At 44.7% G+C, this 21721-nt stretch overlaps 1 protein-coding gene across 1 annotated transcript in view; it reads left to right on the forward strand.

Annotated features, from left to right (window-relative positions):
* Positions 1-21721, forward strand: part of LOC122059526 (protein SEMI-ROLLED LEAF 2-like) — a 75262-nt gene that overhangs the window by 31321 nt on the left and 22220 nt on the right. The gene's annotated exons all lie outside the window — the stretch shown is intronic.

Below are 21721 nucleotides of genomic sequence, written 5' to 3' on the forward strand. Positions count from 1 at the left end.
GTATTTTACTCGGATCATTAAGCATTCCAATACTTGCATTCACAAAAGACCATTAGTGATCGGCATGCTATGTGGATCTCATACTTGCAAGAATTCGTATTTTCTCTCAAGTACAAGGCTAGAAAAGAGAATCAAGTGGCTGATGCACTTGGTCAAAAGGTGCTAATGATGAATACCTTCACAGTACAAAGTACAAGAGTGGAACATATTAAAGATGAGTATGCCAATGATGCTGATTTTTCAGAAGTGTTCAAGAAGTTACAAGAAGGGGGTAGGGATGACAAATATTCCATACATGATGGATACCTCTTCAAGGGCACACGTCTTTGTATTCCAAACACCTCTTTAAGGCATCACATGGTTCGAGAGCTACATGGAGGAGGAATGGGTGGACACTTTGGGAAAGACAAGACATACTCTATGATGATAGATTTATACTATTAGCCTCAACTATAGAAGGATGCCGTACTTGTCAACTTGCTAAAGGAGAGAAGAAGAATGCGGCATTGTATATACCGCTGCCGATTCCACAAGCACCTTGGCTAAACATAAGCATGGATTTTGTCCTAGGAAAGGTATGATTCCATATTTGTGGTAGTGGATCGACTTTCCAAGATGGCACACTTTATCCCGTGCAGAAAAACACTTGATGCAAGTCACCTAGCCAAGCTCTTCTTCAAAGAGATAGTGCTAATACATGGTTTGGCACAGTCAATTGTTTCAGATAGGGATGTCAAATTCATGAGCTATTTCTGAAAGACCCTATGGCTGAAGGCAAAAACTAAACTGAAGTTTTCTATGGCATTCTATTCTCAATTAGATGGTTAGACAGAGGTAGTGAATAGAAGCCTTGGCAATTTACTCCGTTGCCTAGTTCGTAATTATGAGAAGACTTGGCCATCTATTCTTGACATAGTAGAGTTTGCATATAATGGCTATTACACTCGTGCCCTAATCTAGTATAATTTGAAATGGTTGTGACAGGCCTCGGATCGGAGATCGGAAGTACCACCGGGTTTTGGCTCACAACTGCACATTACTGAAGGGGTAGGGATGACCCCGCATGTTCGTGCATTGCATGCCTATCTATCTAACTGGAGGGGGTTCATACCTTCCGATACTAGACGGTAAGTGACCTGACTCCCCACACTTGATCTCCGACACACATCTTAATTGCCGAAAGGCCTTGAGCATGTCCGAGGGCAGCCACCCGTGCGAGGCCAACCATAAAACAGCAAGCTGTCAAGCGGAAACAAGCCACCAAAAGCAGCCGGGCATGAATCCGGTGCCTGTTTTCGGTGGGTACACTGGTTGCTGTCGAGGTTTCGATGCCCGTGAGTCCCGCCACTCGCATCGTAAATGGTTCTGGATGATCCCAAATCATCCTCTACACCTTTCTCTTGATGTGAACACCTTATGGACCTAAATGTGTGGGTCCTCGTGTCCCGAAACTCATTTTAACCCGATTGGTTCAAAAGAGGCCCAAACCAAATAGACCCTTAAGCCCAACTTAAGTTATAAGTTGGGGTCCTCATTTCCTCATTTCCCTTGTGCCCAACGTAGGAGAGGAGAGAAAGCGGAGAGGAAGAAGAAGAAGAAGAAGGAGAAGGGGTTTGAAGGCCTACCTTGGTGCCGGAATCGCTGCCGGAGGTAAGTACCTCCCATACCACTCTCTCTCTTCATTTCGACCTAGACAAAGCTTGGAATGGATGGAATCTTGGTGTACAAACCATGTTAGGGTTGTAGGATGGGTGTTCTACCCTCCCGGTGTTGTTGCCGAGCTCGAACCAAGCCCAGTGAGCTTCGACAACATGTGATACCAAAAGACCAACTAGGGTTTTGATCGTTCGATCGACGTATCTCCCAAACGGCTTGGTGGAAATAGAATTTTCTTGGCTTAGAATGATGCTAAAAACATCCTCTACAAACTCCACAGAACAAATCCCAGCGAGCGGGCCCAAGCCGAAAAGCCCCAATTCGAGTTGGACCTTTCTGTGTCCACCGGAAATATGGCACAGGAAGCACTGTAGCTATTTCCGGTGGGTTGTTTCCAGTGGATAAATGTGCCTAATGTGCTCTCTATCACCTCCACCGGAAACAGGACTGATATTTCCGGTGGAAATGCCCTGTTTCCGGTGGGTGTTTCCGGTGACAGTACTGTCACCTAAGAACTGTGTCTGTACCCTTTGGGGGTGACCTGTGTGGGTCCCTCCCGATGTTTCCGACGCTTACTAATGTACGATTCCATTTATGTCTAGGACAGTGACGCACACGTGCCCCGAAGTTGGAATTGATTTGATTGATTAGTGGCCTTACTTGAACTCTAAACCAAACAAAGATCAACAAGGTGAGGGATGGACTGTGTTTTATTTTTGAAATGTTTATTATTTATTAAATTACTCACATGCTTAAAATTATATGTTTAATTGAAATTGTCATTTCACGATCATGATATGAATTGTATGGAATGTATGACGGGATCTGGTGTGGCCGAGGTGGTACCGGTACCGTGATCGCCGTATGTATGTTGAATGGGTGTGTGTGACGGAATCCGGCGTGGCCGAGGTGGTACCGGTGCCGTGATTGCCGTAGGTATGTTGCATTTATGCATTGATTATGTGCATTAGAGTTAGTTGTAGTTGCGGGTTTCACTTTGTGGCCAAGGTCTCGTTGGTATCGTGTACCCAGGACTACATTTGGAAATGGATACGCCTCATGGCTGAGGTCTTGCCAGTGTTGCGTAGTCCATACTCAACTGTGATATGTATCCTAGATTACGTAAACGGTCTCGGGTTTCACTTTGTGGCCAAGGTCTCTCTGGTATCGTGTAACCGAGACTGTATTTGGAGATGGATTACACTTTGTAGCCGAGGTCTCTTCGGCATCATGTAATCCATGCTAAATGTATCATTATGAAGGCATGTAGTATATATGTGGTTAGGTATCACTCCCTATGCTATACACCTTGCCAACATGGGTTGAGGTGTTGGATAACTCATTATGGTATGTTTGATGTGTCTTTCCAAAGTGCCACTCCCGTAGTACGATGTGATTGTTGCCGGAGGCGGGAATCTGTCTGGCGTGGCCGATGTGTTACCGGTGCCGTGACTACCAGGAGGGGGTTATTAGGGGTTTGCTGGGTGACCCATGGACGCATACAGGGACCGGCAGACTTCTAATCACGGCTAGGGTTTGTATCGCTGTGTAGTCAATGTCGTTTCCGAGACGAGGGATACAGCCTAATGCGCCGTAGTAGCATTCACCAGATTTAGTTTGTATTGTTAGGTGGATAATAAATAAATGAACTGCATCATCAGCATCATGGACTATGTGTTTAATTTTCACAATCACGCATCATAAATTACTATTGCTATTGACTTGCTTGGATGTGCTTGACCCCACCCCTCACTGAGCGAGTTGAAAAGCTCACCCCACATATACACCCCTTTTTAGATGATGCTGGTATCGTGGTGCCAATAACGGTTGATCCAGTATCTTCTGGGTCGGAGTATGGTGTGAGCGACTGGTGGATGTCAGAAGCGGAGGAGCACGATCAGGACTGTGCTTGCGACCACTGTGCTTACGCCGCACCGTGAGATTGTATATCATATTTTGATATTTTTGGATATAGCTGTGGATTGTATATATTCTTGAGGTTATAAGTGTGTCATGGATGGATGTAATAGAATAACTTGGTTATTACTATTATATTACCATTAGATGTTCCCCATTTTACTTATAATTCCGCTATTATACTCTGATTCTACTGATTATACTGGTTTGTGACATAAGATTGTGAAAATGTTAAGGTACTGCTATCAGAGATCCTAGTAGGTTCTAAGATAGGTACGTGTCTTACTCACATCGTCGGTATTCCTAATGGTAAGTTGGGTCTGCCGGGAGTGGGGTGTGACAATGGCTCCATCAACCGCACCACCGGTCGTACTCCATTTGAAATTGTTCTTGGACTGAAGCCACAACGACCAGTTGACATGGTACCATTGCCACCTCATGCCCGTGTTAGTGTTGAAACGGATGAGTTCCTTAGGCATATCACAGAGATACATGCTGATGTTTGTTGCCGCATAGCTGTTGGCATTGATGGATATCAAGCAATTGCTAACCGTCATCGACTCTACGTGAAATTTTAACCTGGTGATATGGTGATGGTTCAAATTCCACCTGAGAGGTTCCCTCCCTGTACCGTGCATAAGCTCCATCCTCGGAATGTGGGTCCATACAAGGCCTTAAAGCGTATTGGGCCCAATGCTTGCATGCTGGAATTACCTCCTACTCTGAAGATCAATAATGTCTTCAATGTGGCTGATCTGACACTCTATGTGGGACATCATTCTGACGAAGGAGACACGGAGCATGCACTAAAGCTTCCCCAGTTTGTAGCTCTTATAGATGATATTATTGAAGATGTCCTTGACAACAAATTCACTACTGTTCATGGTGGTAAGGGCTACTATTCTTTCCAATGCAAGGTGTCCGCCTGGCTTTGTTGGGTGGGGCATAGTGAAGTGAGGCATCTCAAGGTTGAAGAACCCCAAGTCTTGGTGGAGATTAGGTGTTGGTGATTGTGGAGTGCATAGGAGTAAGGGGCACGTGTGGTGACATCTATGCATTTCCAGCAATCATGTGGTGGTGGGATTACGCTAGGAATGTAATCTAAACCTTTGTTAAGTTCCCATTCATGTAGTATTGGCTATAGGCTAAGTGCTTGATAAAAGGCTTAGTCAATGTAATTGGGGGAATTTATATTGGGAATTGTGCATGTAATGCTGGGCAATGTTATAAGCCCATATATTGATATTCTTGTTGGGGGTGTTCCAGTTGGGGCTAGACACCAAAGGGTTTGTAGCTCCTTGACTATAATGACAGTCTAAATTATGGTGTTGTAGCACCCTCACAGTTGCAGCTGTGAGAAGTAGGTTGTAGCCCTTGTTTGTGTTGTAGCTCAAACAGAAGTGGGGGTTGTTGCTCCCAGCAGTTGTAGCTGCTAAACTTGAGTTGAGTATTAAGCATTGTACGAGACCCAATCAAGGTTTGAGGTCTCGGTTTTACCATTGGTTTCTCTTGGCCATAAAACCGAGTTCTAGCGAGATCTCGCTGAGACCTAATATTTTTTTTCCGCGTTAACTCGCTAGTTGGTTTTGGTGGCCATATGGAGCCCCTGAAACTTGTCATCTAGCCTATTTTAGGCCTTCTAAACACAATGGAAGCCTCATTTTTTAAAAAAAATAAACCCAAAATGGTACTTTGATTTCAGACCGCATAGGTGAACTATACCCTAGGCTATTCCACACAACACCTAATACTCTTAGAACACATATAATTCCATTAAAAGTGTAAATAAGCATAAGGAATTAAATAACATAAAAATAATTTGTTAATTGTGTAACTTGGATGACTGATGAGTGTTGACTCAAATGAGTCACAGACACAAAATCACTAATACACATAGTTAATTTGTCACATATGACATAACTACACAAGTACATAACAGAATAACACATTCATAAATTTGAATCATCCTAGAGACCTAGACTTTTAGTACTAAAATGAGTGCCGGGCCATATCATCATAACCACCTTATTGTTGTTGCTGATGTTTTGCGTTGATTAAATCACAAAGGCTGGCCGGTCATAGTTATTATCTGCGATATTTGAATATTATTATTATTTACCTAGTGTCATCAACGTATTGTCATTTGCTTATTTGAAGGTTATTATTTGCTCATGTCATCAACAATGTGTTTTCTTATGAAGATGATTACTTTTGGTTTGTAGTAACAAGATTATTTTTGTGGTTCGCAACTACCTTATGCTGTTATCTGTGGTTCGTAGCAACCTCTGCTGTTTTTTTTTATCCGTGGTTTCGTAGTTACCTATTTTGCTCTTTTATCTGTCTTATTTGTGAAGATTAATACTTGCCTTCCTTGAGAAGGCTTTTGATCTTGTTGTTGCTGCTATGGTATTCTGAGTTTTGGTTGGCATTCTCTTCTTATTTGTTTGTTTCTGTTTAGATTTATTCGATGTGAAGATTTTTCTCTATTGTTGCTGCTGATGATTGGTGTGCTTGTGTTGGTGTGTGTCTAGAAGATGATTTTGCCAGGGTTCTGTTATTAATTACCACTGGGTTTCATGATTGTGTCTCTTCTAGTTGATTCTACAGTTTTTGTTCTTGTTATTCCAAGCTGGAGCCTAGGATATAGATATACTCTAGCTTGAGGGGCCAATGTTGGAATTCTAGTTGTCATAATGTTTAGCAGCTTTGATGATCCTTACCAGTGCATGATGCTGTTTATTATTATGGTGATAAATTGTACTGTTGTTCATGGTGATGTTTAAGCCCTGTAACTTTGTGGTATTATCGTGGGGTTTATGATTACCTAAGTTGTACTCGATCCTCACGCTTAAGGAGTCGTGCTTTATTTAATATATATGCCGTGGTCACAGTAGAATACATACAACCGAGAGCTAGGGTTCTCTTGTAGTTCTCTCTCTCTTTCCTTCTTCTTCTTTACTGTTCCTGGTTATTAAGATCAGGTTTTTTCACAAGTTCAAAATAGTAGCAGAATTTTTAAGACTTATGAACAAGTATCAGCAAATTAGATACTCAAAGAAGTAGTTGAATCCAACAATCTGGCCATGAACAGTAAATAGAAAGCATTAAAATACTGACCTGAACTGATGAATGGATAAAGAAGAAGAAGGATATGATATGGCTTTAGGAATCCCGCCTGAATCACTAACTTGGCATCCCACCAAGGGCTTCACTGCATCTCACAGCAATAGGTAATTTGATACACATAGAACTAAATGGCTGAAAGTCAATTCCATTCCTAAATTTGTGTGCTGGTCGTGTGGTCACTGCATCAGAGTGGGGACCAACCAGGGGGCAGGGTGGTCTTTTCCTCACTTCCTGTGTCTGGGTGTAGGGGTGTGCAACCAGGTAGCGATTTTTATCCTGTAAATATATAGACTCTCCAAATATGATTCCTATCATCACTAGAAATAGCCTAAACCAACTAGTAATCAAACTATCTACTTAGCTAATCAATAAAAGACTTAAACAACTCCAAAACTGACTCAAAAGCCTCCAGCTGTTTCTGGAGTTCCTAAACCAACTAGGACTTGACATGATGAAAGAAAATCAACTAATAACAGGACTGGACATAAAGATCCTAATCCCTGAGGAAAGGGGGTCCGCCATCGGTCGTTTTTCCTTACAACCAGGAATAAAACCTTGGGAGCAGGGAGAAGAGCTTCAGCAGAAGATTTGCGTGTTTGCCTCAGGAACTTCTACTTCAGAAGAACTAGAACATGCAAACATAATCAAAATAATAAAAGAAATTAAAAGTAAAACTCTACTTAAATAGAACTCCATAGTAGACTAGGAAATAGGATACCTTTCACTAGGAATCCTAAAATTTTTGAAACCACAAACTATTCTTCTTCTGGCATTGCTACTGGTGCCTAGATACTGCTTCAATTCTCGCGGGCTTGAAAAAGATGGCATAGAATGAACAATGCGAGGGTTGCATCTTCAGTCAAAAATAAAATTCTGGTAGCACACTGACGATATGAAGCAATTCTGCTACCATGGGATCCTTCTTGTTCAAGTAGTGAGGTGGAATCACGAACTCTATGAAATCCTCAACAATAAGAACATCATCTTGAATATTTTTGGCTTCACGTGGAGTGTTCTTGAAGTCTTCCTTAATTACAAACTCATCTAGTATCACTGCTGCAACCTTGTCTTCACAATCTTCTCTGGGTTTTGCAAAATTATCTTCCACATTCTGAATGTTGAATCCCTTCCTTAAAATCTTCAAGAATTGTCTCAAGGAATAGTTGTGGCCTTGTGGGTCCATCTATCTAGCAAAGTAAGAAACTTCTGGCTTCACGTTCTTTGTAGCATTATTGGTCTTTTTATAATAACTATTCTCTACCAAGGTGTGCAAGGTGTCACACCCCGTTCACACAGAACCCGACCGGTGACAGAGTTAACACCTGTTAACCCAAAACCTGTCAGGATCATCTGATACAATAACCACAGCACAGCATACACACACTCTAAGCCAAGAAGATTCTATATTTCAGCTGAAGTCTTACATGTATTTACCTGTAAATACCCCAATACTCTTGATACCCAAATTGTATTACATAATACATTTACATGTGGGTCCATAGGCGTGATATATATACCAGAAATACAATTTACATATCCAGAGCATAAAAGGGGTAACATTTCAAAAATGACCAAAAGGAATCCTAGTATGGTATCAGTGTTGTTGACCCGCAACACAGCTATCACACGGGCACTCGGTCCCATGCCCGAGATCTTCAGGGGCTCACCAGTCCTCAACTAGAAACTCCACAGTGGGTCCTGGCTCTAGCTTCTCAACCAGATAACCTGCAAGATCATCTAAAAATAGTGTGCACGTGGGATGAGCTCACTAGCCCAGTAAGTGAAAAGAAAGACCAAACAAGCATTTGTAATATAAATGAGCCTATATGCATGCAGTTCATTTTATTATCTTAGTTCACGTAGACAAAAATTCTAAGTCATAGATCATGTGCTGCTCGCAACCACAGTGTGCGTATGCTCCGGGTATGAGCCGCGAACCCCATCCTGCGATACGCCCATAGGATTGCTGGAGAAGGCTAGCCATGGGTACCGGAAAAGTAAATTGTTGTTCCTCAGTAACATTAAAGTAAATTGTTGTTTCTCAGTGACATTAAAGTAAATTGTTGTTTCTTAGCGACATTAAAGTAAAATGGGCCTTGCCCTACATTAAATTAAAAGCAGTACGATTGGTCCTCTTATCATATCACGAAAGTTGCCGACAGTCCTAATGATCAGTCAGGTGTACTTCTAACTGCCACCGTTGGTACACAACCTCAGGCTTCCCCTTAGTGATATACCCAACACCTAAACCTCTATTGGGAAGGGTCGTAGCATAGGGATATGTCATTCCTAACCGCATGCTCCTATGTGAGATAATACGACTGCATAATACCACCGCGTCCCATTCCACGGGCCACCAATGTATTCGTGTCCAAGCTGACTACGGCATCTAGTCTAGCAATACATCATAATAATTAGTTTAGAGCCATCCATCTTATACCTCAAAGCAAGAATAAAGATTTAACAATTAAATGTATCAGCATGTCAATCATAAATGAATTTCATAATGCACACATCAATGCATGCGATGGCACTCGTGGATGACTAGTCTACAACGATAGTGAAATGACATGGCTAGTCTACAACCAGAATGATATGATGCAATGTCCTCTTCTCACTTAGTTGTGTACGAAGATCACCCTTGGTACGAGGAAGATCCAGCATGCGATGACGCGAGTTTCTATTACAACCTATCATAAAAAGAGTTGGGTTTAGTATATCTCCACTTTATGCTCATACCCAATGAGGTATGATGATCCCAATGTGTTTAGAATCACTAGAGAAGGTTACCCGACAAATTTGGGCCCAATTGGGACCCGAGAAGTCGGACTGGTGGGTCAACCGGCGGGCAAGGCACCCACCAATCCTTGCTTGCCGCTCGACCCAGAGGCTCAGCCTGGACCGGCGGTCAGGCGACCACCGGTCGTGCTCACCGGTCAGCCAGTAGCTCAACTAGGATAGGCGGGCTCTAGATTGGTGGGTCTGACCAATTCCAGGCACCCATCAATCAGAACCGGTATTTTTGATGTTCTCATCCATTCTTCATCCCACCTTGGGTAAACCACCACGACTCGATTCAACTGCATTTTCCATAAATCTAAGGTTCTATAACACGATTCCAACATAGATCTAGGGTCGATCCAAGGTCTCAAGCATGGATCTTACCTTTTTGCTCAAGAACACTTCAAAAACTTCAAATCTTCTCTTTAACTCAAGAGATCAACAAATGCTTCATAAATCTTGCAAGTTCTTCCTCAAAACCCTTCATAAACAACATGTAGGTCCTTTTTTAAACCTTAAATTCACATTCCCAAGAGAGATTAACAAGATCTAAATGATTCCTACCCATATCGTAGGATTTCACTTAGGGTTTCATGAGGGTTTAAGAAATATAAACTTTAATCACCTCAAAACGTAGATCTCAAGGTGGGGATCACTAATCTGGCATCGAAATCGAAAGATTCAACCTCGGCAACACATAATGACCATCTTCTTCCCCATTTCTTCCTTCTTCTTCCCTTCTCTCTCCTTTGCTCTCTCTTCTTTACTTTTCTCACCCACCGTGTAAAACAATAAATGAGGGTGAAGAAAGTAATAAATGCTATTTATAGTGGGGTCAAAATATCTATAGATTAGAGTGGTAGGTCACACTGGTGGGTCCGACCCATCCATGACCACCCACCAATCAGCCAAAACTTAGCCGAATCATTGGGATTTTTTACGGGGGTCGGCCCCGACATGTATTTCACTTTTGGTAATCGATCAATATGCGTGCTTGGTATAAAATACGGTTACGTACCTTTATTGTGCGTACATGTCCTAGTGATACGTGCAAGTGCACGGCTTGGGCACACAGACTTCACTAGGCACCAACTCCAACTCATCTGGCCAACCCGGGTTTAGAGTTACCCTTGCCATCATGTTCCATAAGGTACTCGCCTCGGCTGGCTCGGGTTCAGGTCCTACAAGACCAAATCAAACCAACCGGGAAATTGGACCAGGTTTAGAAAGTGGGGTATCACACAAGGTGTCCTTAAAAAAGGCTGATTCATAAGAACTCTCTGTGGTCCTTTCCAACTATCATGATATTATTTGTAGTATAAGCAATCCTTCATCAGGTATGGGATTTTCATAATTCAGGCATAGGGGATCGATTAGAATCAGCAAACTGTTGTTCTATGCGGACATCTTATCAGATGGTTGCCTGATCATATTAGTGACTTGATTGACTGTATCGTGGACACTGATTGAGTCAGTATTCCATGGCTCACTACTGGTAAAGCTCTAATACCAATTGCTGGGTTTCTAGAAGCCTAAAGTGATAGGTTTCAGAAATATATAAAATATCTAGAATGGCAGTTTTTTTTTTTTTTTTTTTTTTATTAATTAATTTAAGAGATATATAATAGTAGGCAATCCAAGGTTTTGATTTAGTGAAAAATCTGGCTGAAGATTAGTTTTATGGAGAAGAATGATTTCCCAATATCTGGTTCAAATGGCCAGATCTAAAGTTATAGGTTAATCCTACTGGGAGTAGGATTTTAGAAACAAGGTTTGGAACGGTAACCTGAACCAGTATATTCAGGAAGCATCAGGTAGCAATAACAGTGAATGGTTTGATGTATGAACAGTGATTGGTAACTGTACAGAAAACAGAGAACATAAATCAGATCTGAAGAATCAGCCATGAAACTGAAGAATTTGGAAAATCGAAGCGAGAGGGATTTCTCGAAATCAGTGTAAAAATTGGATTTAAGCCCAAAACAGTAGAACTTTTGAGAGACTTATGAACAAGATTCAACAAACAAAATGAGAACCCTGCTAAAACTTAGTTCAATTGCCTACTATACAACCCCATACCATGCCCTCTCCCCTCCCTCCGCTGATGATCTGAACCCATGCTGCCACCCCCCGTTCACACAGAACCGGACCGGTGACAGGGTTAACTCCGGTTAATCCAAACGTGCCAAGATCATCTGATACAGTATCCAACCACAGCATACACACAACTAAGAAAATGTTCAACAGTTCAGCAGAAGACTTAATTTACCTATAAATATCCCCGATATACTTATACCCAAATTGTAATACATAGTTAAGTACATGTGGGTCCGCAGGCATGATATTTACACAAAAAGAATACAATTTACATATCAAGTACACAAAGGGGTCGTCAAAAGAATCAAAAAGTAACCCTGTATGGAGTCACTGCTTTGGTCCCACAGCACAACCCTCGCACGTGCAATCCGTTCCGTGCCGTGCTCATAGTCCTCGGGGACCCACCAATCCTCCTCGAGGAATTCCACTGTGGGGCCCGACCCTTGATCCTCAGGCTGGTGACCTGCAAAATCATCTAAAAGAGGTGCACACGTGGGATGAGCTCACTAGCTCAGTAAGTGAAAAGAAGGACCACACAACAGTCCACACAACAATCACAACCATATGCACTATATGCTATGCAATTCATTTTTAATCACATCCATCTAAACAACATTACTAAGTCTTTGGTTTAGTGCTACTACAACCACAGTGCGCGTATACTCCGGGTACGAGCCGCGAACTCCATCCCGCGATACGCCCATAGGGCTGTCGGAGAAGGCCCACCGTGAGTACTCGGAAAAGTAAAGCATGCCGACCACCGGCTCTTAACATAAAAGTAAATGACAGAAAATAAAGGTGTTGACTCCAGCAATTTAAAAGCAGTACGATTGGCCCTCTTGAATATACCACCGGGGTTGCCGACTGTCCTAATGACCAGCTGGGCGTATGTCTAACCGCCACAGAGACCCGACAACCGCGACCACTGCTTTCCCCCAAATGGTAACCCAACACCTCAACCCCTGTTGGGAAAGGTCGTAGAAGGGGAGATGATAATCCTAAACCGCATACTCCTATATGACATAGTACCATTGCATAGTGCCACCGCGTCACATTCCACTGGCCACCAGTGCACTCGTTTCCAAGCCGACTACTGCATCTAGCCTATAAATGCATTATGCACAATGATGTCATCATTCATCACATACTCACAGCATCATTTGACATTGAGAAAATAAACACAACACACATGTCATAATAATATGAGGATGGCTAAGCTACACATAATTTGCATGATGACATGGCTAGTCTAGATACAATTAAATGAATGCCAAACAAGCCTTAAAATAAGGCCAAACGTCCTCTCCCCACTTACCTGATGTGTACAAAGATTCACGCCCGGTACGGGTGAGATCCGGTGTGAGAAGCGTAAGTTTTGGTGAACCTATCATAAGTGAATGGGGTTAGCATTTCACCACTTTGGGGTCAAAACTAATAAGATTTGATGACAAAATCATGTTTAGAATCCTAAAAGAAGGTCGCACGTCCGTTTTGGGTCCATTTGGACGTAAAAATCACGCCAGGAGCCTCTCGGGTGGGTCAAGACATGTGGCCCACATGTCTTGACCCACCAGTCCTGACCGGCGGGTAGGTCGACCCACCGGTCCTGACCCACCAGTCATGACCGACGGGCAGGTCAGCCCGCTGGTAGGGGCCCGCCGGTGTAGGCCGAGGGTCTGCTAGGACCAGCGGGTAGGTTGGCCCGCCGGTTGGCTCCAAGGCCCTGTCCTCTCAGGTGGGTGCCCTCAGGCGGGCCATTTGGCCCACCAATCTTGGCCCACCGGTCTTGGCGGAAAAATTTCATTTTCCCCGAAACCTTTCCCAACCTTTGGGGAATCAAATGGGGCTTTTCCAAACCCATTCTCCACACATTCAAGGTCTCATAAGATGGTTCTAACCTAGATCTAGGTTAGATTTAAGGAATGGAAGCCATCTTACCTTCTTTGCTCAAGAACTCATTCAAAAACCCCAAAATCACTTCAAATCACCAATGCTCCTCCAACCGTGGAAACACTTCTTCCAATCCTTCAAAATCAACATATAAACCATCTATTAAACCTTAGATTCATCATCTCAAGGGGGATTTACAAGACCTCAAGAAACTCTACCCAAATCAAGGGTTTTACTTGGGTTTGGTGAAAGCTGAAGAACATAGCCTTTGCTCACCTCTAAACGTAGATCTTGTGTTGGGGATCACTCTTCCGGCGTCGGAATGGGAAGATCAAGCCTTGGCACCGCTTAAATCCATTCCTTCTTCCTCTTCCTCCCCTTTCTTCTTCTCCGTTCTCTTTTCTCCCTCCTTTTCTCTCTCCTCTTTACTCTTTTCACCAAACACGCGAATGTCATAAATGAGAAAATGGAAAAATCATAAATGCTATTTATTCTTTCTAAAACAACTAAGTAACCACATGGGTGGGTCACTCAGGTGGGCGGATGCGCCCACCTGTGACCGCCCACCTGAGGGCCGAAAATTGGCCAACAAGTGGGATTTTGATGGAATTCGACTCTCGGCACGAATCTCACTCTCGGCATAAGGTATATTATACATATACGCTTTAGGATACGGCTACATACTAGCTTTATCCGTACATGGCCTTATGATATGTGCATGTACACAGCTTGGGTACACCTGTCTCCTCTGGCACTGACTCGGACTTGTCTGGCCAACCGGTGTTCAAAGTCACCCTTGCCATCATAGTCCATAAGGAACCCGCCTTAACCCTCTCCGGTTCGGGTCTGGCATGGTTAAACCAGGTCAACTGTGTAATTAGACCGGGTTTAAAAAGTAGGGTATCACACATGGCCTCTGCCCTCCCTCCGCCGGCTGCTGCCGATGGTGGCCCCAACCTTCCTGCCCTGTCCTCCTCTCTCATCCCTCCTCCCTCTTCTCCCCCTGATAGCCGTCCTTAGTCCTCTGTCGTTGCCTCCTCTCCTCCTTCCTCTCCTCAGCCTCCCCACCTCCGGCCATTCCCTCTACTTCCACCCTCCCTTCCTCCCTAAACTCCACCCCTGTTGGCCTCTGCCCTCCCAGACTCCTTGATGCCAAAATCTGCAAATGGAAACTCTGTATCGTCGGTTCCTTCTTGGGAAGCCGACCTTCGTTTGCCATTGTAAAAGCCTCCCTTGTCAACCAGTGGCGTCCCTTATGCCCTCTCACCTTTTACATGCTCGATAATGGCCTTTTCGTCTTCAACTTCTCCTCCCCTAATGATAAGGCTATTGCTACAGATGGTGGCCCTTGGTTCGTGGGGACAAAACCGATCTTCTTGAAGCAATGGGACGAGCACATCTCCTTCCAACGTTAGGAACCGACTTCCATTCCCCTTTGGATCGCCCTCCCCAACCTTCCCCTTCACTTCTGGTGTGTCAAGGGTCTAAGCATTATAGGTTCTATCATTGGCAAGCCTCTATTCAGACAAGAGAACTAAGACTATGGATTGCCTCTCCTTTGCTCATATATGTGTTGAGGTCTCTGCTGAAAGGTCTCTTCCCTCTTCTGTTACTATCCTTGAGGGAGACGATCACTCCTTTGTACAAGAAATAACATATGATTGGATTCCTCCCATGTGCTCTATCTGCAAATGCTTTGGACATTCAACAGTGCACTGTGGAAAAAAAATTTCAAATATTCCATCCCAAAAAGACATCAGGACTGGGAAAAATGATGAAGCGATTCTGTCCGCCCCTGCTGAGATTATCGCCTGCTCGTCCTTAGAAGCCTCAGCACTTGAAAACCTAGTTTCTGAGCACCGCCCCCTAAAAAACCATCCAGAAGAAATCGGGGACAAAATTCTCTGTCGACGGCCGTTATCTCAGGCATCTTGGATCCTTCATCTTATACTGGTGGTCTGAGTGATGATCTGTTGGTCATTAACCAATACTCTACCTTGGCTTTGCCTTGAAGAACCTGTTTTGCCTGACAACCTAACACCGCCCCTTGCTTCCTCTCTCTGCCCCTCTGTACCTCTCGATGCCACCTCCTCTCTCGCCTTTGTGCCTATAAAGGAACCCTGTGCCTTATACCTAGCTTCCTCCCCTCCTCCTTCTGTCCCCCCTCCTCGGTTCTCCCCCCTCTCCTTCCTCTTCCTCCTTCTCAGCCTGGCTCGACGTCCGCTCCTGGTATGACAATCCATCGAATTCCTCCTTTGGCTAATCCCTCTAATTCCTCTCTTATGCCCAATTACTCCAACCTGAACCAGCCGGCCCAACATGCACCACTTTTCTATCTACTAAACCAATTCCTACCGGTCGAGCTCCTTTCTAAATTCTCCAAATTCCTGGTTGACCATCCCCTCTTTCCAGGTAATTTGTATGACCCGAACCACCCGTTTTGTAACCCAACTGAGCCCCCCACCTTTTCTGATCCTGGTCCATCATCTATGGACCCGACACCCACTACTATCGCCTTCCTCACCCGCCTCTCCCTCTGCCATCCTGACTCACAAGAGCTGCCCTCTCGAGAATTCCTCTCCCTCCTTTCACCTCCTCGCGAGTCCCTGCCCTCCCTCCTTGGCTCGATCCCCCTCCTCCATCCACCTTACCCGCCTGTCTTGCCGCCTTAAAAGGTGCCTTCCACGCTCCATCAGCAACCCTTCCGCTTGGCAATTGTACCATCGCCTGCCTTGCTGAAGGCCCTGCAACTAAAGACAACTGCTCTGTACTCTCCAGTGTTACCTCCCACTCTAATGGGTTTTCTCCTGGCCGACTGCTAGGCATTGGTTCAGAAACACTCCCCGCGGCTGCCTCTTTGATCCTTCATGCCTCGGAAGGCATCAACATCGACTCCCTCCACTGCGACGAAGGTGGCTGCCTCGGATACTTATGCCCCTATATTTGGGACATCCATTGGCCTCTCGCCAACCTTGGCATGTCACCAACCTCCTTCACTACTGATCCTGGCGCTTCCTGCCCCTGTAACTTTATTGACTTGGATGCTTCTCATCCTTGCACTTTGGCTGTTCCGCCCCCTTTGGAACCTGATATACAGCTTGACACTCCCTTTATGGGCTCACCCACTTCAAGCTATTCTCCTTCTGGGAAGCATGGTCAATTGACAAAGACATCCCCCTCCCCTATACCCCGATTGGCTCCTCTGGTCCCTCCCAAACCTCTTGTGGCTGGTCTCAAGAAAAAGGCCACGTCTAACCTCCCACGCCCTAAGGGCCTGTCCAGCACTAAGCTCTCCACCCACTCACTGCCATCCCCCTTCAAAGAGTACTCCCGTCGTACCAAATCCAAACTGCCCCTTCCTCATGCTCCTTGGAGTCTCGGCTGCCCTCCCTCCCCCCTCCAAATGATACCATGGATTTTATGGAATGTCAAAGGTCTGAACTCCTCTGCCAAACAGGCCTCTATCCGCTCCCGTATCAAGTCATCTAAGGTAGCTATTTGTTGCCTTCCTGAAACTCGTGTCCTTGAAGTCAATGCCTCTCGCATTGTTGCCTCCATTGCCCCCTCCTGGTCCTTCTTTTCCAACTATGCCCATTCACTTAAGGGGCGCATTTGGATCCTTTGGAACCCTCTCCTCATCAATATCTCTCTTCTTGCTTCTTCCTCCCAAGTTATGCATTTCTCCTTTGCCCTTCCCTCGTGCTCACCTCTTTCCTTTTTCTCTGATGTCTATGCTCTTAATTGGGCCCTGATAGACTCCCTTTGTGGAATGACCTCCTTTCCTTCTCCTCCACCCTCTCCACTCTTCCTTGGGGTGTTAGCGGAGATTTCCATGTGGTTCGGAATGATTGCATTGAGGATATTGGAATGGATGATCTTCGATGGACCGGATTGAAATTCACTTGGCAAAATCATTGTATTGGTCATGAACGTGTGTAATACAGGAGTAGATTACAAGAAACTACCCCAGCAGTTTATAACCCCGAATAAATACAAATAGGACTAGGAAACAAAGAAATAAGACCATCAAATAAACCCCTAAGGATACAATACCCATATAGGAGCAAAACTAGCCCAAAACACAACCCGATAGGAGAGAGAAAGACCTGCTATAGAGCTGGAGAGAGAAAGAGGTGCGGCCAGGTCTATAGGAGTCCGATTGAGCTGCCTGCACTCTTGGGCGTAGATAGTCCCTACGAAGGGTACAAAAACCCCCAAGGTTAAGAGGATTCTGACGGCTAGTTGTGAAGTTACAAGCTTTCTTGATTTTCTGACCTAGGAGAGTGAAAACTTCAAGGTTCTTCAGAACAGCAGCTGGTCAACTTCAGATGGTCTTCAAGAGAGGATCAATTGGTCTTCTGAAAGTGTAGGACCAGTCCCCAAAAGGATCTGTAAACTAGATCTCAGACTTGGGCAGCAATGAGGGTCGATTAGCTTCAAGAATAAGAACTCTTTGGCTGATCGATTATGGTTTTTAATGCTTGGATAGATCTGAACTTCTTTAATACTCGCAAAAGCAGAAAACATAAATAGCAGCAATTAAGAATGAAAATAGAAAGATTAAACAAAGAAGAAACAAGGGAAAGTGGGGGAGGAGGTGGCTATCTCAGCCTGGGCTTCTCACCCACAGCTATCTTAGCTGCTCCAAGCATTTAGTTACAAACTTTCTTTTTATTCAAATCTGTCCTATAATGATGCATATGCCTCTCTATTTATAAAGGAGAAGTTTACAATCATACTAAGACTAGGAGCTAGTTTCCAAAGAGAACTAGACAATTCTATAACTAGGAATTCAAAATAGGACTAGGACTTGACGTTATGACTCCAGCGTGAAGTAGGATGAACTAACTAATAGTCCATATAGGACTTTACAACCAACTAATGGCCTAATGAGCTTTTATTGAATTAAATAGCAACTAATTAAACTAATGAATTAAATCCCATTTTCCTACCTTCTACCCATATTTTAGGCCCATTAAGTGGCCCATTTCAAAGAAAACCGATGGGATCAAAGGCTTAACACATACATAACACAGCCCAAGGCTTATTTGCAATAAAATAAGCCCAAGTGACTTATCTACATCAGTGTAGCTTGTAAGCTTGATCGTCTTCTCGTCAATAAAGCTTAGCTTAATGCCTTCCCGGACTCCCACACCAATTTTGAACTCCCTGGTATCTTCGACCACTCCCCCATCTCCCTCTTCGTGGAACCCCATATCTCCTTCAGCCCCAAGCGCATCAAGATTTTTAACATGTGGTCCCTTCATGATGGATTCCTTCCCTTGGTCAGGGATACCTGGGCCATCCCCACCCCCGTCTCCTCCTCTCCTCTCCTCTCATTTCCTTTGCTAAAAAGCTCAAAAATGTCAAAATGGCCCTCAAAGCATGGAACTCTGCCACTTTTGGTCATATCTTTGATCAAGTCTCTTCCTGCCAAGATAAACTCTCCCTCATCCAGTCAAGACTCAAGCTTGACCCCTTCAGCTCTTCCCTTGCTAAGGAGGAAAAGTTGATTGCCATGGACCTCTCCTCCCGCCTTGCCCAGGAAGAATCCTTCCTTCGCCAGAAATCCAGGATCAAATGGCTTGAACTGGGAGACTCTAACACAGCTTACTTTCATCGCTCTCTCAAAGCCTGTACTAATGCTAATTCCATTCTCAAGCTCATCTCTTGCTTGAGATCAGAGCTTACCTCCCCCAATGATATCAAAGCTAAAGCTATCTCCTACTTTGAAGATCTCTTCCACCCTCCACCCAACCCTCACTCTCCCCTCCCCCCCTTAATTCTCTTAACAAATTCATCCTCGATCATCTTCTGCCTTCTCTTCATGCCATCCCCTTGGATGATGAGATTTTTTCTACTGTCCTCCATCATGAATCCAATAAAGCTCCTGGCCCCAATGGTTTTAATATGGGCTTCTTCTCCACTTGCTGGCACATCATTCGTGATGACCTCATCTTTGCCATCCGCAATTTCTTCCTCAACCCCTCCCAAATCTTTGGCATCAACCATTCCTTCCTTTGCCTCAACCTCAAGAAGGATGGTGCTCAATGCATATCTAATTTCCAACCCATCTCCCTCTGCAATCTCTTTTACAAGTTTATTGTATGATCCTTCCTAACAGGATCCAAAAGGTTATCGATTCGCTTGTCAGTCTAAATCAATCAGCTTTCATTGTTGGGAGAAGCATATCGGACTACGTCATCCTTTATCATGAGATTGTTCGAGGCTTCAACCGCAAATCCCACTCGTCTGCAGCCCTTATGAAGATAAACATTCATAAGGAATTTGACTCGATCTGTTGGGATTTTATTTCCTTTGTCCTCCTCTAAATGTCCTTCCCTCTTCCTTCGTTCACTGGATTCACTCTTGTATATCCACCCACCACTTCTCTATCCTCCTTAATGGTAGCCCTGCGGGGTACTTTTTCGCCGCTGCTGGCATCAAACAAGGATGCCCTCTCTCCCTCTTCCTTTTTTTCCTGGCGCTCGAAGTCCTCTCCTGCTCAATCCGAACCTCCACTAATCAACACTTCCATCTCCCCCATCCCTAAATGTAAAGCTCTTATGTTTACCCACCTGACTTTTTTATGACCTCGTGATCTTCTCTAAAGCTGATCCTGCCTCCATCTCCAATATCTTGGCCTCCCTCCAACTCTTTGAAAACCTTTCCGGATTGAAAATTAACCTCCTCAAATCCAGTCTCTTCCTCTCAGGAGTCTCAGACTCCCGTCAAGCCCAACTCCTTGCCATCTCTGGATTCTCCTCTGGAACCCTTCCAGTTAAATACCTTGGCCGTCCTCCCATCTCCTCTCGTGTATCCCATCATCACTGTTCTCCCATCCTTGACTCCATCCAGAAGAGGCTCCAACTTTGGAAGGGGAAGCTCCTCTCCTATGTTGGCCGCCTTGTCCTTATCAAGTCTGTCCTTCAATCTCTCTACCTCTATTGGTTGGGCATTTTCCACTTCCTTGCTTCCACTTCTAAAGCCATTAACTCTCTCCTCTGTGCCTTCCTCTGGAAAGGAAATGAGACCACTAGATTCCTCCACCCAATGAGTTGGTAGAATGTCTATCGGCCCAAGTCCGAAGGAGGATTGGGTCTTCGCAAAATCAAGGATGTCAACCCCGCTGCTATCCTCAAGCTCATTTGGAAAATCATCACCAAGCAACAGAGTATCTAGGTCTCTTGGGTTTACTCTGTCCCCCAAAAAAATGATTCCCTTTGGTCTGCTTCCCGCTCTCCCGATGCTTCCTAGATCTGGAGATGCATTCTCAATTCCAAATCCTTAGCCCTCCCTGCAATTTCTTGTACCATTGGCAATGGCTCCTCCACCTTCCTTTGGCTTGACCCATGGCACCCTGTGGGCATCCTTCTCCCCCTTATCTCCCCTATAATTATGGCGGCTTTTGTCTCGACTCGTTCTGCCACCGTTGATTCCATCCTCTCTCCTACTGGCTAGTCCCTCCTTTCTTCGTCCCCTCCTTCCTGATCTTTGGTCTACCCTCCCTCTCATCCCCTCCGGACGCCGAGGCTCTCCAGACACCATCATATAGATCCCCTCCTCCTCGAGCCACTTCTCCTCTGCATCTGCCTGGAACTTTGTTCACTCTAAAGATCTTCCTATTCCTTGGTGAAACATCATCTAGTTTAAAGGCCATATCCCTCGCCATAGCTTCACTGCGTGGCATGCCCTCTCCTACTGTCTCTCTACCCAGTCCCTCCTTAATTACCAACACATCCAAGTCCCTACATCCTATTGTTTGTGCTGGCATGGAACTGAATATATTGACCATCTTTTCTTCTCTTGCCCCTTCTCTGCATCCATCTGGAAGAAGGTCCTTCGCTCTTGCTGGCTCTCCACTCATCCCATCCTCCCCCTTCCCGGGAATGGATTTGGGTAGACATGACCTATAGTGGCTCCATCATCTGCGACACAGCTAGGAAACTAGTCTGTTGCACCACCATCAACCACCTCTGGATGGAAAGGATTCTGCGTAGATGGACCCCCAACTCCCGCTCCTTGGATGGGATTTGGAAGGCCATCTACTTTGATGTGTCCTCCAAGCTTAGATCTCTCTGCCTTCGCCCGATCCATGATACCCCAAGGAACAAGCTCATTGTTGTCTCCTGGGGCCTTCCCACTTCTATCTTCTCCCCCCCTCCCCCCAATGGTTGTATCCCTTAGTTAATGTTTTGAGATTTTGATGCCCCCCCTTGTGGGGTTTTGTTCCCTTTGCCCCCCCCCCCTTTCC

The sequence above is a fragment of the Macadamia integrifolia genome, chromosome 13 (genome assembly GCF_013358625.1).
Source record: "Macadamia integrifolia cultivar HAES 741 chromosome 13, SCU_Mint_v3, whole genome shotgun sequence".
NCBI classification, from domain to species: Eukaryota; Viridiplantae; Streptophyta; class Magnoliopsida; order Proteales; family Proteaceae; genus Macadamia; species Macadamia integrifolia.